Source organism: Vanacampus margaritifer, chromosome 11, assembly GCF_051991255.1.
Source record: "Vanacampus margaritifer isolate UIUO_Vmar chromosome 11, RoL_Vmar_1.0, whole genome shotgun sequence".
Classification (NCBI taxonomy): domain Eukaryota; kingdom Metazoa; phylum Chordata; class Actinopteri; order Syngnathiformes; family Syngnathidae; genus Vanacampus; species Vanacampus margaritifer.
Window position 1 is genome coordinate 15,028,811 of NC_135442.1, and position 14,639 is coordinate 15,043,449.

Here is a 14,639-nt window from a genome sequence, read left to right on the forward strand (position 1 = left end):
ATTTTGTGGGGCTTTGTTCTGGGAATACATTTTTTTCTATTTGTTTCTCAAATTGTTGTTTTTTTCTCTCCAGTTTTTAATGTTTTTTTCTGTTTGATGGAACATTTTTTCTCAGTTTTTTGGAATGAATAAATAAATAAATAAATAAATAAATATATATATATATATATATATATATATATATATATATATATATATATATAAATAAATAAATAAATAAATAAATATATATATATATATATATATAGATAGATAGATATAAACGATTTAGCATGAAAATGACCAGAGAAGCGCTTTCTTATATGAGCAGCTTTACTACTTTTTGATTTTGAAAAATGCCTGCATAATTACAGTATAGGTTCAATATTATCAGTTTGAAACTGCAACAGATGATTTCCATTGCCATTATTTCCCTACGGGGAAATAGGTTTTGAAGACAAACCTTGACAATCATTGCTTTTAAGAGGACTCTGCATTTCTTTTTGGCTCCTTTGAGCATTTTCACCCTCTATTCGCTTTCAAGATGCTGAACTTGGGTTTGGTTTTCTCTCGTCAGCATGTCAAGAAGATGTTTGTGGTTGAAAAACAACAATAACATCACCTCAAGTCACCTGACGACAACTCGAGTGCAGATGGCCTCGCTTTGCAGACACCGAGAGAATGATCCCGAAGAACTTCAAATAATTTTTTTAACAACTATGGCGACCGCTCAGATGTTTAGTGGAGAGCAAAACATCGGATTTCATTTGTCAAGTGGCTTTCAATAAGTCCCGCTTTAAAGACAACACGAAGCTTTTGCAGGTGCATCCCCCGTCGGATTACACTTTGCATGAATTTGTCCATTCCAAATGATGCATTTGGGCTCATGGTGCTTTTATCTCTTAGCGGTGCTAAATCGAGGGGTTTTCTATGTCTCGCCGAGTTTGATTTATATGACGCAGATGCGCGGAGCCGTTGGGATGACTCAACATAGTGGAGACTGTAAAACAAATATCTGCCATGTTTCCAGCATATTCGGCAGGGGAAACACTTGAAGGTCCAATAGATGACAAAGTGCCTTTTAGTTTAGGGGGATCGTAAAAAGCAAATCGTGACACCGTTGCCAAAAATCATCAGTGCTGTCAACAGAGATTCATTGAATTACGATTGTCCTGCTGTGACCTTGCTATTTGGACATAACTTTTGGGATTTGCCTTTATTATCTTTTAAATTGATATCCAAAACATATTTAATGGTCAAGTATCAAGAACAAGTTAAATATTTAAAAAAATGTTATGGCTACTTGAAGAATCTTCATTAAATCCTTTTCAATATGTTGCTTTACCTTACTCATATAGGCTAACTTTGTTAGCTAACTTTTATATATGCTAACTTGGTTAGCTAATGAGGTTTCATCACGTTAAGTTATGTTCCATTAGTTTTTTTCGGTAATATTTAGTTACTTCTCGTTGCATGACTTTGTTACATGATCTTTGGTTATGTTACTTTGTCTTTTGTTACTTTAGTATACCAAATTTCACACAATAGTTCACAATAGTTTCATGGCTCAGGCTGGCCTATGTTTAGTTCAAAACATTTTATTGAAGATATGCAATTTCATGAGTATGAGAACATAAACATAACTTAAAACGTTTAAAAGGACAAAAATGGAGCAAAAGGTAAGTGTACGCGACACAAGACAGCTTTATCAATTGCTACTGAGCAATTAGGACAGAGTAGAAAAATGAAAACAATGACTAACAAAAGGAGAACGGGAAGCGAGTTCTATGGCTATCTTTACACTTCCTTTATGTCGTGACTGTTTCCCTTCTGTTGGATCATCACCAATAAATTGAGTTCATCCTTACTACTAGATTTAAAATTGTCAATAGGTGTGAATAGGTGTGAGTGTTTGTCTCCAGCATGTATCCTGTGATTGACTGGTGACCAATCCAGGTTGTTCCTCTCATCTTGTCCAAAGTCCGCTGTGATAGGCGCTAACTCACCAGCAACACTAATGACAACAAGCGCTGTAAAAAAAAAAAAAAAAAGGGATGGCTGCGTAGTTCCTCGATAATTCCAAATGAACAAAACAGTGGCTCCGATCTCGGGATGTTCAGACGACGATTTGTCGAGTAAGCGGAATCCTCTGCATTTTTATGAGATTTTCCACTAATTTGCAAAGTAGTCTGCAGCAACAGGCCAATGAGAAATTGTTGAAAATTTGGATCTTCCACCTCTCCCAGGAGCATTGATCCAAAAACAAGCTGCTTCCAAGCGGAATTCCCACAGAGGCCAATGGAAAAAAACGTCACGGAGCTTTGATTCTTCTAAAAGTAGGCGCAAAATGAAAATTGACCGGAGCGCAATCACGGGAATAACGTCGTGAGTAAGCAGCTAGAACCTGAAGTTAGTAGAAAGTGCTGACGTTGGACGAGACGGTGCAGCTAAAGCAACAAATTGGTTTGAGGGTTCAATCAAATCGGGCGCTGGCGACATGGCGTCTTTGGATTGCTTTGGCGTGATGCTTCACAAAAATCAAGCGAACAACCACATTTCCTGACATAACTCCATCAGCATCTGCAGACGCACAACTCATATAACATACAGTAACTAAGTAGTACTAAGAAATAAATCATAATGTGAGGTGTGACACCCTGCAGGAGGTTGTTATGATTTCGTCTTTATCACATTGGCTGACGGGAGTGAGCAAATAATTAACCTGAAGGAATATACAGAGAAAATCAGGTGACGTAATTGGCCAACATTAGCACTATGATTGAGTTTACATTATTGTAGGTCATTTTAGCTTAGTTTAAATTATTCTGTATTCGCAAATGTTTAGGAACTAGCTGTACAGATAGCTAACAGCTTTTCTAATAAAGACCAGGAAGCCTCTTGCTGTTTTTGGCAATTTACTGGATGAAACTGTAAAACTGTCATATACAAAACATAAGGAGACATTACAATCATGTTCTTTAAAGTTTAAAATAATATAAATTTGCATCATTTACTAAAATTAGCTGCAAACCCTACAAAAAACGGGATTGTTTTTAGCCCTTAGCATAATGCTAGTTTCCATGGGCACTACCATGGAAATGCTATGCTAACTAGCGCCTAGTAACTCATGTCACATTAGAACTTAAAACCCTATTTTAACATCCAATTCAATAATCTAGTGCACGTCAACACCCCTGGAAATAATATACTTACAGACAGAGATCTTTCTGGAGCCAAAATTAAACATTACAGGCTTCAAAACTCTGGATTAGCTTAGCTGTGTAGCCGAGTAGAAGCATTGCTTGGAGTACAATGCACTACGGTAGCACTTGAGGGACAAAAATAACACCACTTTCTCCAGCAAAGGGCAGCACACACACGATGCTAAATTTAATTATTTTTTAGTCTTTTGTTGCTTTGCGTTAGTTTTACGTTACGTTGATTGCTTGTTTAAAGTGATAGTTTACATAACAGTGCATTTGTTTATATAAGGTTGCTTTTCCTTACTTTATACATCACTTTACTGTAGTTGACCTAAAGATACATTTATGTTTAAGTTATACAAAATTACTTTGTTTTGCCAGGTTACGCATCTTTACATTACATTACATTTACGTTAAGCTACAGTTAGTGACTTTATGTCACGAGACGTTACGTTCCATGCGTTTACGCTGTGCTGTCGTTTTACATTTCTGTTCTGCATTAGCTTTATGAGCTTACTTTGTTTTGTCACCTCACATTATGATTTATTTCTTAGTACTACTTAGTTACTGTACGTTATATGAATTGTTAAATGAGTTTTTGCTAAATGACTTTACGTTACATGATGCAATATTACGTCGCGTTACTTGAATGGACATAACTTTCAGACAGTTACTTCTTCATGTCAAGCTACGTCATTTGACTATGCTACATTACATGTTTTACTTAGTATAGCGTATGTACGTTTACGGGAGTTAACTGAGTTGAATCAGTTTTCGTTATGTTAAATTGCTTTTATGTTACATGTCTTATATTTTTACCTGTCCTTTAGCGACATTATTTTACATTAGTTGACATTGCTTAATGTTGTTACTTTAGGTCAAAATAAACAATGTTGCATTAGTTAATGATACATTATGTTACATTGCATTTGGTGATATTACTTTAAGCTATATTTTTCTACTTGAGATACCGTATACGTTACATTGCTTTAAATGACTAAAGTTTATGTTACTTAATGTTATGTTACTTTATGCTGAATTTATTTTAGTCTTTGCTATCTCTTTGGTAGTGTTTCATCGTTTTGCACTTTGTAAAAACGTAGTCAAATCCGCTATTGTTATTGTTAATTGCTTTTACGCTTTAAAGTTGCTGAACGCCGAAAGTTGGATTTCGAATCGCTACTGCCACCTGTGGCCAGAAAATGAAACTACGCACTCCCTTCTTCACGTACACAATGAACACGGGACGCCGCAGCCGCAGGGACAGGATGTGAAATTCGAACCCGAATTCGGTCTGAAAACCATTGGCCATTATGAACAGCAAAAGTGTTAATCTACTAATTAGAAGATGTTTCAGTGAATTCAGTCATGAATGGTCACATAAAAAGGCTATTGGAAATATATTTTTGGGCAAATTATTACAAAAAGCAACTTTAAGGTAAACAGTGGTTGACCTTTATACACATTGCCTGAAAAGTTTTGATAAATGTCTAATAAGATAAAAAAAAAAAAATATCACCACAATTCCTTTCCTAAAGCATCTTCAACATATTTCTCTCAAAATGTGTGGTGTGATTCAATCCTACACGAATGCTACAGTGTGCCGCTGACGCCGAACACACGATGCCCTCCAGGAGGTGGTTGTGGTTTGGCCTTTATCAGGGAGGCTGACATTGGAATGGACATTGTAATCAGGGTTCGATTCGGAGCAGCTCCTTTGGCAGCGGAACAGAACAGATGGTGAGTCAGCAAGCATCAGCGAGCGAGATCTTTGGTACGGTGTCTTGGTGATCGTTGTTATGTTCCACAAACTCCCGGCACGGAACGGCACGAGGGTCAGCGTGAACGGTAAACAAAGGAAACGCTGATAAACTAACATTGTTGTACTCCCTCGCCTTCTGGCGGCCATTCTTTCTCAACGAGCTCATGGAGTGATGTCATGGCCAAAATGATTTCTTGGCCGCGGTTGCATAATAGTCTGCTCGGCATCGGCCGGGAATAAGAACAACGTTCGGGGGGTCTCAGAGGACGAGACTATATCCCAGACGAACATGAATGGAAGTCAGCCTGTTTTCTTTTTGCTCCGGGAATAACACAGCGCAGTAATTATTATTTCCAAGGGCACTTGCTGTGATATCCGGCGGTTAAAGCTTGGTGAGCTGTAAAAGAACATGCAGAACAAACAGTAACAAATACTGTATCCTTCAAGTTGAGATCCTTACTTTTAAAAAATGATTCATTGAAACTCTTGAGCTGTTGTGCAACTTTTGAGGCATTTTTCTCCCCTCCCTACAAAATGTGGTTAGAACTGCAAGGTTTGGGGAGAATGTAAAGGATTGATACTAGCTCTTTTGGTATCGATATGATACCGATGCTCACTTTAGTATTGATTCTGTCAATACTTGGATCGATCTGCACAGCCTTAGAGTCCATAAAATAAATTGGCATGTGTAAAGTACATTTAAAAGTTCTTTTGATACGCGCTTTATAAATAAAATGCATTACTAGTATGATGATTATTATTATGTCACTCGTGTGTGACAATGCGCCTGCGGTCAGGTCGGTGCTTTTCGAAATATATTAAAGATGACAATAAGAATAATTAATTAATTAATTTTGATAATGAGTCAGAGGGATCGGGCTGAATTAGTTTGCCTGTACCACAACTTAGACCTCTGTTTATCTGGTCTAATGTCTAAATAAAGATGACTTGACTAATGTAGTCTTAATTTCTGTCACCAAATTGTCAGGTGCAAAAAAAAAAATGCCCTCGGTCTGCCAAAATCCCAAACATGGTAAACTAGACTTGCCCTGGCAGGAAAAATTAACAAGCGCTTGTTTTGATGTCATGCGCACGTGTGTCTGTCTGCCCTTGAAAATCCAGCTTTTGGTGTCATTCCAACCTCACACTTGTTGAATGCGGTAGGTGGGCACTTTTCACGTGTGAAATTGAAGTGTGATGAATATTTGTCCAGAGGCTACCTTGTGTGCGAGGCGCTTACGTAACACGCAGTCAGACGCACGTTGTGCTTCCTCCTCACGGGACAAAGTGCTCTCCCGGGGCCTCACAGAAGCAATAAAAGAGCATCTGAGAAGCATTGGCGAGCGGACGCAGCCACCGTGACATCACCTACTCGTTTGTGCGGTTTGGCGTCCAGTCCGAATTCCAAACCAAGGGGATTTTACAAGTGGAGGCGGCCATATTTTAAGCAGCGGGCGGAGGGAAAGGAGAGTGAGGAAGGGGCATTTCACGCATTTTCCGTGCATGATCTATACAGTACGGCTTGTCCTCAGAGGGGTTGTGTCTGAGCTGACATCCGGGACTGGTCGCCGGCCAGTTGCAGAGTCAACCATTCACGCTCGCATTCACACCAATCAGGACTTGTGTTTCTGTTGATCATTTTCATCAAATTAAATTTTGTTTAATTTTTTTTTTCATGCGTGTCTGTTTTTCATTGCTTTCTTGTTTCCACCTGCTCTCGTCAGGCCGGTCCCTTGTGTCCACCAATCAGCCCCTTGTCTCTTCACTAAGGGTGTCAGGTGATTAAAATTTGTAATCGCAATTAATCGCTATTTCAATAGTTAGCTCACGATTAATCGCAAATTTTATATCTTTTGTAAATAAACAATAAAATGTACAAAAAAAAAATCCTAAGTTTTATACTCTTATTAACATAAAAGTGGAACAAAAATGTTAAACTAATAGAAATATGGCTGCATCTTTTAGTCAATGATACAACAATTTCATAATTCATAAAATTTGGTCAAAGATGTACTGCACTGTAAAAAAGTGTGATATTGATTTGTTTAGGTCATTTTTCTGCCACTAGATGGCATAATTGCATTTGCAAGACATTGGTGGCAGTGAATTTTTCTGTTCATATTACGAGCTATCCAATATTTAACATGAAGTAACTTGTGAAATTCTGCACTTTTTTTTTTTTAAATTGTAAAATACAACTTGACCCTAGTCTCCACAAATATATGCACTATTATTAAATTTATTCCTGCTAAATTGTGCTGTGAATGAACGTGTCTGCCGCGTTGCGACTGGAATTCCCCCAGTACAGGCTTTCCAAGTAAGGGGCGGTTATTAATTGCCTGTTTAAAAAAATGAGTGGCGTTAAAGGAAGTTAAAATTAACTCAAAATTCACACACAAATTTTGACACCCTACTTTTGACATTTGATAAAATCTTGCCCTGGCATTATTTCATACGCTGACATTACCAAGTGAAAGAGTGTGTGAGAAGTTGTGTGCATGAAAGAAATTAAAACCTACAACTCTGATGAGGAAAATCCATCATCCACCAATCAGCACAAGCATCTTCGGCGCCCTCTACCTTGTCCCATAAGTACTTTTACGGTCCTCTGCCTTTATTCAGCGATTTCCTCAAGTGACATAAAAACATAATTACACAACTTGCCATGCCAGATGATGCAACTATTTAAGGTGAATTTATACACAATATTTTAATATACGCATTTGTGATAATTTATCAAGAAATAATGTGAAAATATCAATCCAATGCATTGCACATTATGAGGGGCCTGTGATTATACACCTGGCCACTAGGCGGTTTTGTAAACCTTCAAGAGATGAGCAACAGGTTCCAAGCGGTTTGAAGCCTCCCAAGTGAACCCGACCTCTACCAATTCTTCTCATATAAACATACAAAAATAAATCATCTTTGATCTTCTTGGTGAATCATCCATAAAAAAAAGAAAAGAAAACAAAAGTGTTCCATTTCCCACTTTGATGTGAACCAGATTCCCTCAAAGGGAAAAGGGACGGGAAGAATTCCATTTTCGCACTTTTCTAAAGAAAACTGACTGTTTGAAGGAGCTTCTTTGTTGCTTTGATTTGGATAGTCGTCGTGTGTGAGATGTGAACTTACGAATTGAAATTTCCTATAATGTTTTCATACTATATTTGATTCGGAGGCCATGACGCAGCCTCAAAAATCCTCAGAGAGCCTGAAATGAGAGCTCGTCAATTTTTTGTTTGTTTGTTTGGATGTTATTTCAAACTGCGCGAGGTTTCGTTTGGAGCCAAGGGTGACGTTCAGCAGTCACACGACGTATCCACAGAACGTGCTGGACCGCAGGAGGCGACTCTTTTAGTGACTCTGCGGGAATCCGGGAAGACATTTTTCTGAAAGGAACGTAATGAGTTTGCTAAGGTGTGACGTTTTATTTTTAAGGGTTCTGTGCTGGACAATTTTTACAGCTATCATAAAACAGAAAATGGTCATAAGTTCTTCTTTAGAAATGTTTGAGAAAAAAAATGGTACTGCTTAGGTTTTTGCTGGCGTCAATGGATTTAGTGGCTTACAACTGTGAGGTTCTCGGTTCGAGTCTCGCTCAGGTATTCCTTTATGGATGTTTTTTCACTTTTATTTTTTTACAGTTTCAATGCTTTTAAAGCAACACTAAGAAACTTTCAGTTTACGTTAATTATGGCGGCGCCAAATGGACAAAAGTGGTATTGTTATGTCTGAAGGAAGACCACATTTCCCATGAGGACAAGCGCATTGCGTCGTTTTTTTTTAGCTCACGCCAGGAGTGAAATGTCAATGTAGCTTCACTTTTCCTTTTTTCTTTTTTTGTCACGTCAGACAAAACTTTTCCGTTGTTTCTCAGCTCCTGCCAGGAAAGCAGTAATCGTGCGTCAACATTCAAATTGACTTCCGTCTTTGTAACAAATGTGGAAAGGGGGAAGTGACGTATGCCATAAAGCCGTCAGCACATTTGTAGTTTTTTGTGTGGCAGCGTTCCTACCATCCTCCTCAAAGTTGCTTAGTGCCAGTAAAAATGATACACGCATACAAATACAAAAAAATAAATAAATAATAATAAAAATAAATGATACACGCCCCCTCAGGCCATGGCAAAGGTACCAGTCAACTAGTTTTAAGTCGATGTTTCATCCGAAGAGTTATGAAAATAATTTATCAAGGTTGAAAAGTTCCTTAGTGCCACTTTAACTGATTGATATTAGATTGGTTGATTACAAATGTTACTTATAACACAGCCTGTATAGTTAATAAAAAAGATGCTGATAGTTTGGAGTCTTGGAATGATTGCAAATGTAATTGTAAGTGTACCAAATTTAAATTGGAAACTTTTCTCCTGTGATGACCATTTTTTGGTGGACTGAATACGTTTGTGGAAAGCCATCCAAATGGCGCATATAAGACTGGATGCACTTGGGAGAAGCTAAGCGGCGCAAAACGTGGGCTGTAGGATGAAGCGTCCATTGTTGTGTGGGGAATCTCGCAGATTGGCGAGCGGGCCCTTCGGCTCCCTGGCTGATATGTTGTGGCTGGCGGCCAGCGGTAAGTTACTCCTGACAGTCGTATGGGAACCAGATGGTGGTTTGCCCAAACAAAGTCCGTGTAATCAGGAGGCCGCGCTTTACACACTAACCTGTCAAATGACAATAAACAATCCAAGCGAACACGACACATCAAAACTCGCGTGCAGCGTGGATTGGGAATACGTCTGCAAGTACGCGTGCAGGTGGATGATGGAATGTGGAAAACAGAGAAAGGCCTCTGATGGACAAAAGCCAGTTTGTGGCATTTGAAAGGTGAGTTGCATTATTTATTTTTTTTATTCCCCCAGTGTGTCCACTGCGAGCCCGACGGTCAGCTGCTTACAATTAGGCCTGCATGTCTTCACTACTTTGGGACGCATAATCACGGCCAGACGGGCGCCTCTCAATCATATCAAGGACCGCAAGCGCACGCACAAATGCAGAAATGCGACAAGCCTCACAACTTTTTGGAATGCAAAAAAAAAACTTGATCTTTGACTCAGCAAGTTGAAACTGAGCTGCAAAAGTGATTTGCGTTGCAGATCAGCCCCACAAATTCCAGGTGGAATTTATTTTCTTTTCAAATGTCACAGAAGTGTAAAAAGACTGCTGAATAGAAGACGAGAAAACAATCAGCAATAAAACACTTGATATTTACTCCAGTGACTAATGGGCAATGTGAAATTGCCTTCTTTTATTTCGCAGATGCACCTTATCTCATTTTCAAGTGTAAAAATAAGTTAGCTAAGATCGGCTGTCGGGATGACTTCCAGTAATCAAGTAATCATATAATGTAGGGGTGTGAATTGCGTAGTACCTGGCGATTCGATTCGTATCACGATTCATAGGCCACGATTCGATTCGATGCCGATTAATCTTGATACAAATCTATAAATTGATTATTGCGATTTTTTTTCACTCAAATTTTGAAAATACTAATCAGTAAACTTCTACATGTACACTGTAAGATTTGTATGAAGATCTATTTATTTACCTGAAACTTCAGGCTTATAACTGAGCTACTGTATTTAACAAACAGGTTGCAGTCTGTTTCATGTTTGAACAGCCCTGAAATAAAATATTAAGGCTTAATGTTCCATTAATATAGCATTCTTTAATGCTTAATGTGTGAATCCTAACCCTAAGTAACACGTTTTGTTGAATATTTCCATCAAAAATTGATGTTTAAAAATCGATTCGACCACATATAGAATCGATTTGAGAATTGTGCACTGTAATATTGCGATATATTGCCGAATCGATTTTTTTTTAACACCCCCAATATAATGATTGAGCACAAGTGTTGCCTTTGTTAAACTAGACATTTATAACAATTCTCATTTGTCTTAAAAAGAAGTTTGACATTTGTCTGTCAAAGCACACAAATTATAAAAAATTACAGCACTTGTTTTCATCCACTTGTATCATGCTTATTAAAGTTTCTCCATTTTTGTGAGGTGGTTGCAGGCACACAAATGCAGAGGATGACTTTTATTACCACGATAACTGATAACAATAGTTATAATAGAAAATAATCAACCTAGAGTTGACTGTGTTTTCTCAGCAAGCAGTTGAATTGCAGTTTGTGGATATTTGCATCATCAAACAAATCCACACCCGACTACTAATCTCAACAATTTAGCAATCGGTTAAAACAAGATACAACATTGGTAACACAGTTAGTTGCTAATCTGTGATAAAACTGCAGCTCTGCTTAACTTCGCTGCCAGGTCATGGCTGGAAAAACTTGCTATATGAAAATGAGCTGAATTGCAACAACAGAATTAGCAAAATTAGCAAGGCTCACAAACACATTTTCCAAAATAGATTAAAAAAATGTAGGACCAACTACAGGTGCAATTGACAACTAATTGATTGTCAATCTAATCAATAATTATTTTGATCTTTAGAGATCTTAATTTTAAAATGTTTCCAAATTCTTGGAATTGAGCTTCTCAACAGCACATTTCTGATTCTGTAGGCCTGATATTTGCAAACATCTGCTTTTATTTTGGAAAACAATTGTCAACGCCAGTATGTGATTCTAAAATCATTTACATTTTGGCATTACATTTGGTCAATTTGAAACAATGATGAATATAGGGATGCAAATTAAAATGTGTTAAAAAACAAACAAAATATATGAATCAATTAATTGACACCGTAATAATCAAAATTAATTGGTTGTTAAAATAATTGTTGCTGCCCTACACCCAAATATTTGCATAAAACCAACGAAAAAGTTACACAAAAGTCCAGGTGTCGTTTAAGGTAACACGACCACAAATGTGGCATGCGGAAAAAACCTTGCGAGAAACAAGGTCGGCGTTTACCAAAAGCCTTCTTAAAGATGCTGGTCTACAAGAGATCCATCTTTAATAATACTGAGCAGAACTATCGAGTTGCATAACTCCCTAAAACATAAACAGTCTCCACATAACGTAAGCTTGTCCTTAATTCCACTAATATGTCAAGTAGCAACTCAACGTATTAGTTCTGGAACACAAAAACGCAACCGCACACGTCAGACTCTACTGGAAAAACAATTACGATGCCTTCTTCATTTAAAATGAGATCTTTTTTTTTTACTGCGCTGATCTAATAGGTTTCAAGAGAGCAAATGAGATGCACACATTCGTCTCCACATAACGCAAGTTCATCTCTTATACTGCACAGGTGAACTTGTCTACAACATCTGGCGAGACTCCTAACATTTCATGTTTTGAGTGATTTACTAACATTGAGATCTATTATGGACATGTATGAGTCCATCCTGTGTAACATTGCATTTAAAACACACATGATAGCTTTCCAAATGCCACAGCTGAAAGGAAATGCAGATGTGGGGGATACGGCATGACTCCTTCTTGAGATTGGCAAAGAAGTTGGCCCTTAGATAATTCTGCAACTCCAAATTTGTAATGCTCAATAGACAACATGTTTTAGCCTTAATTTCCTTTCCAACAATTAATTAAGGCCAACAAGATGTGGATCTTGTTGGCCTTAATTAATTTAAATTAATAAATTAATAAATTAATTTCTTTTTTTTTTTGGAGGATATTACGCCAACATGCCCCACAGACATAAAAGATTTGTTTGACTTACTTATTTCAGATGACTTCAGTCTCTGTCTTTCCTTGACCTTTTCTTTGTTCAGACGTGTGTATGTATGTGACATGTAATCGTGTTGATTGTGTATGTGTGTGTATGCGTGCACAAGGTATTAAATCCCAAAATACTATGTTTAAAATAAACTGTAGTTGCTAAATCAAAATCAGAAGAGGCAGCCTTGTAGGCGCTGTTGACAAAGTTTCCACACTCCTAATCAGCGCACCTGGTTCAATCAACTTGGCTCGTTCATGAGGCTGCAGACACACTATTAAGGGTAATGTTTTATACACACCTGGCCACTAGGTGGCATAGTTCCCATTTCAAACAAAAAAAGGCACATTTATATTCAACAAAATATAAACATGTAGCAGCATTTTTTTCATATTTTTTTTTATTTTTAGTATCAGAGTTCAAATTAATTGTATTTATTTATTTACTTTTACTATCAGAGGATTTACTCTTTAGGCCGTATTTTCGTGCCCCAGTGCAAGTCGAACACAAACCGCAATTTAACTGTGCACATTTGTGGAGTTTTCTTTCTTTTGGTATTTTCCTCGACTTGAGCAGAAAAAAAAGTGGCCATTTGCGCTGTAGTGGAAGGGAATGCAGCCGACTCCTTACCGATAAAAGCGGCTCCCCTCATTCCCTTTAAATTCAGTGCAGAGAGAGAGCTGCGCAGTCTGCATGATAGATGCAGGAGACCGGCCCGCGCAAAACGTATTTAAAAGGAACTGCGAGATTCCCACTTGCAGAGGATGTCAAGTTGGCTTTTGCGGATATTTAACATCGTCACTCAGTTTTCATAGTGATTCAATGTAACTGTTAAATTCCTTCCAAATACACGTTTGCTTTCGCATTCGCATCTAGTCGGTAGCAGGACAGACTTACGTAGAGGCGTTGACCGGCACTAGAACTATTTCCTGCTGGATTTTCTTTGGTCCTACCTCGGGTCTCCTGACGGCCTCACGGCTCTGGCTGGGTTCTGAAGTGTTCGGTTTAGGTGAACGGTATGGGATTTTTTAATAGGTTTTAGGTGAACTAATGAATACACACTCACACGCACGCACACACGCACATGCACATACAAAAAAATAAATACAAAAATAATAAAAAGAAAAAAAGAAGAAAAAAAAGAGAGAGAGCAATGATGATGACATGTCAAATCGGTAAAATTACAGAATGAACAATACTGAGCTCTCCAGGAGAAAAAAACAACAACAATTTCCTGCTTTTGCATCTAAGAATCATGGGAAATGTGGTCCTACTATTCACTGGGGTTGCCATTCGCCGGACAGACAATGCAAGCAAGCTGAGCTTTCTAGCTGTATATTTGCAATGTTACAATGCATGAGCAGCGCGAGGCAAACAGCACAGCCAGCTTCTGATAGCTGTCAGGACCGAGCAAAAACATTGGATAATTGTGAGTGCACAGAGATCCGGACGTTGACGTCACGCATCCCAAAATAGGCGAAAACGCATCTGCCACTTTGAGTAAACGTGAGTAAGCGCCACACTTTAACAATGATTGACAGCGGTTGTGGACCAGACTGAATCAGTCGTGTAGATGTAGTTTGATTGTATAGTTATTAAATAAAGGCAAAACACGTGATCGGGCACTTTTAATGTAGTGGCTGAATCAGCAGATGCTAAATTGCCTGTGTTAGCACACGCAAAATACGGGGCAAATAATCTGTTTTGTTCGTTTGTGCTGCTACGGTTTAATAGATATTACACAGTTGAATTTAATAACTAACGGCTTTTTACGGCATAAATGACGGCGGCATCGGTCGAATTAGCAGATGCTAAGTTGCTAACGTACCTAAATAACACTGCCAATTAAGACTTGCGTGAAACTGCTAACTTTGATGGCATTTTGACCACACATAAAGAGGAAATAAATTCGGATTGTACAAACTTGTAAAGCCTTTGTATGATCAGATTTGAAAGCACTCACCGGTGTAAGAGAGACGGTAATTCCATGGAGCAGCGTTGTCGAGTTGAAGAAAACAAAACAAAAAAAACACTCCT

The 14,639-nt window shown here is 38.1% G+C and overlaps 2 long non-coding RNA genes across 2 annotated transcripts in view; both read right to left on the reverse strand.

Moving 5' to 3' along the window:
* Window positions 1-12,835, reverse strand: part of LOC144060660 (uncharacterized) — a 21,686-nt gene extending 8,851 nt beyond the window's left edge. The window contains exon 1 of the long non-coding RNA XR_013295970.1: window positions 12,606-12,835. This is a non-coding gene — a long non-coding RNA (uncharacterized LOC144060660). The remainder of the gene's footprint in view (window positions 1-12,605) is intronic.
* LOC144060661 (uncharacterized) lies at window positions 1,558-3,276 on the reverse strand. The gene is made up of 2 exons (XR_013295971.1): window positions 3,193-3,276; window positions 1,558-2,009 (listed from the first exon to the last, which is right to left on the reverse strand). It is a non-coding gene; the product is annotated as an uncharacterized LOC144060661 (long non-coding RNA).
* Window positions 12,836-14,639: the final 1,804 nt, after the last annotated feature.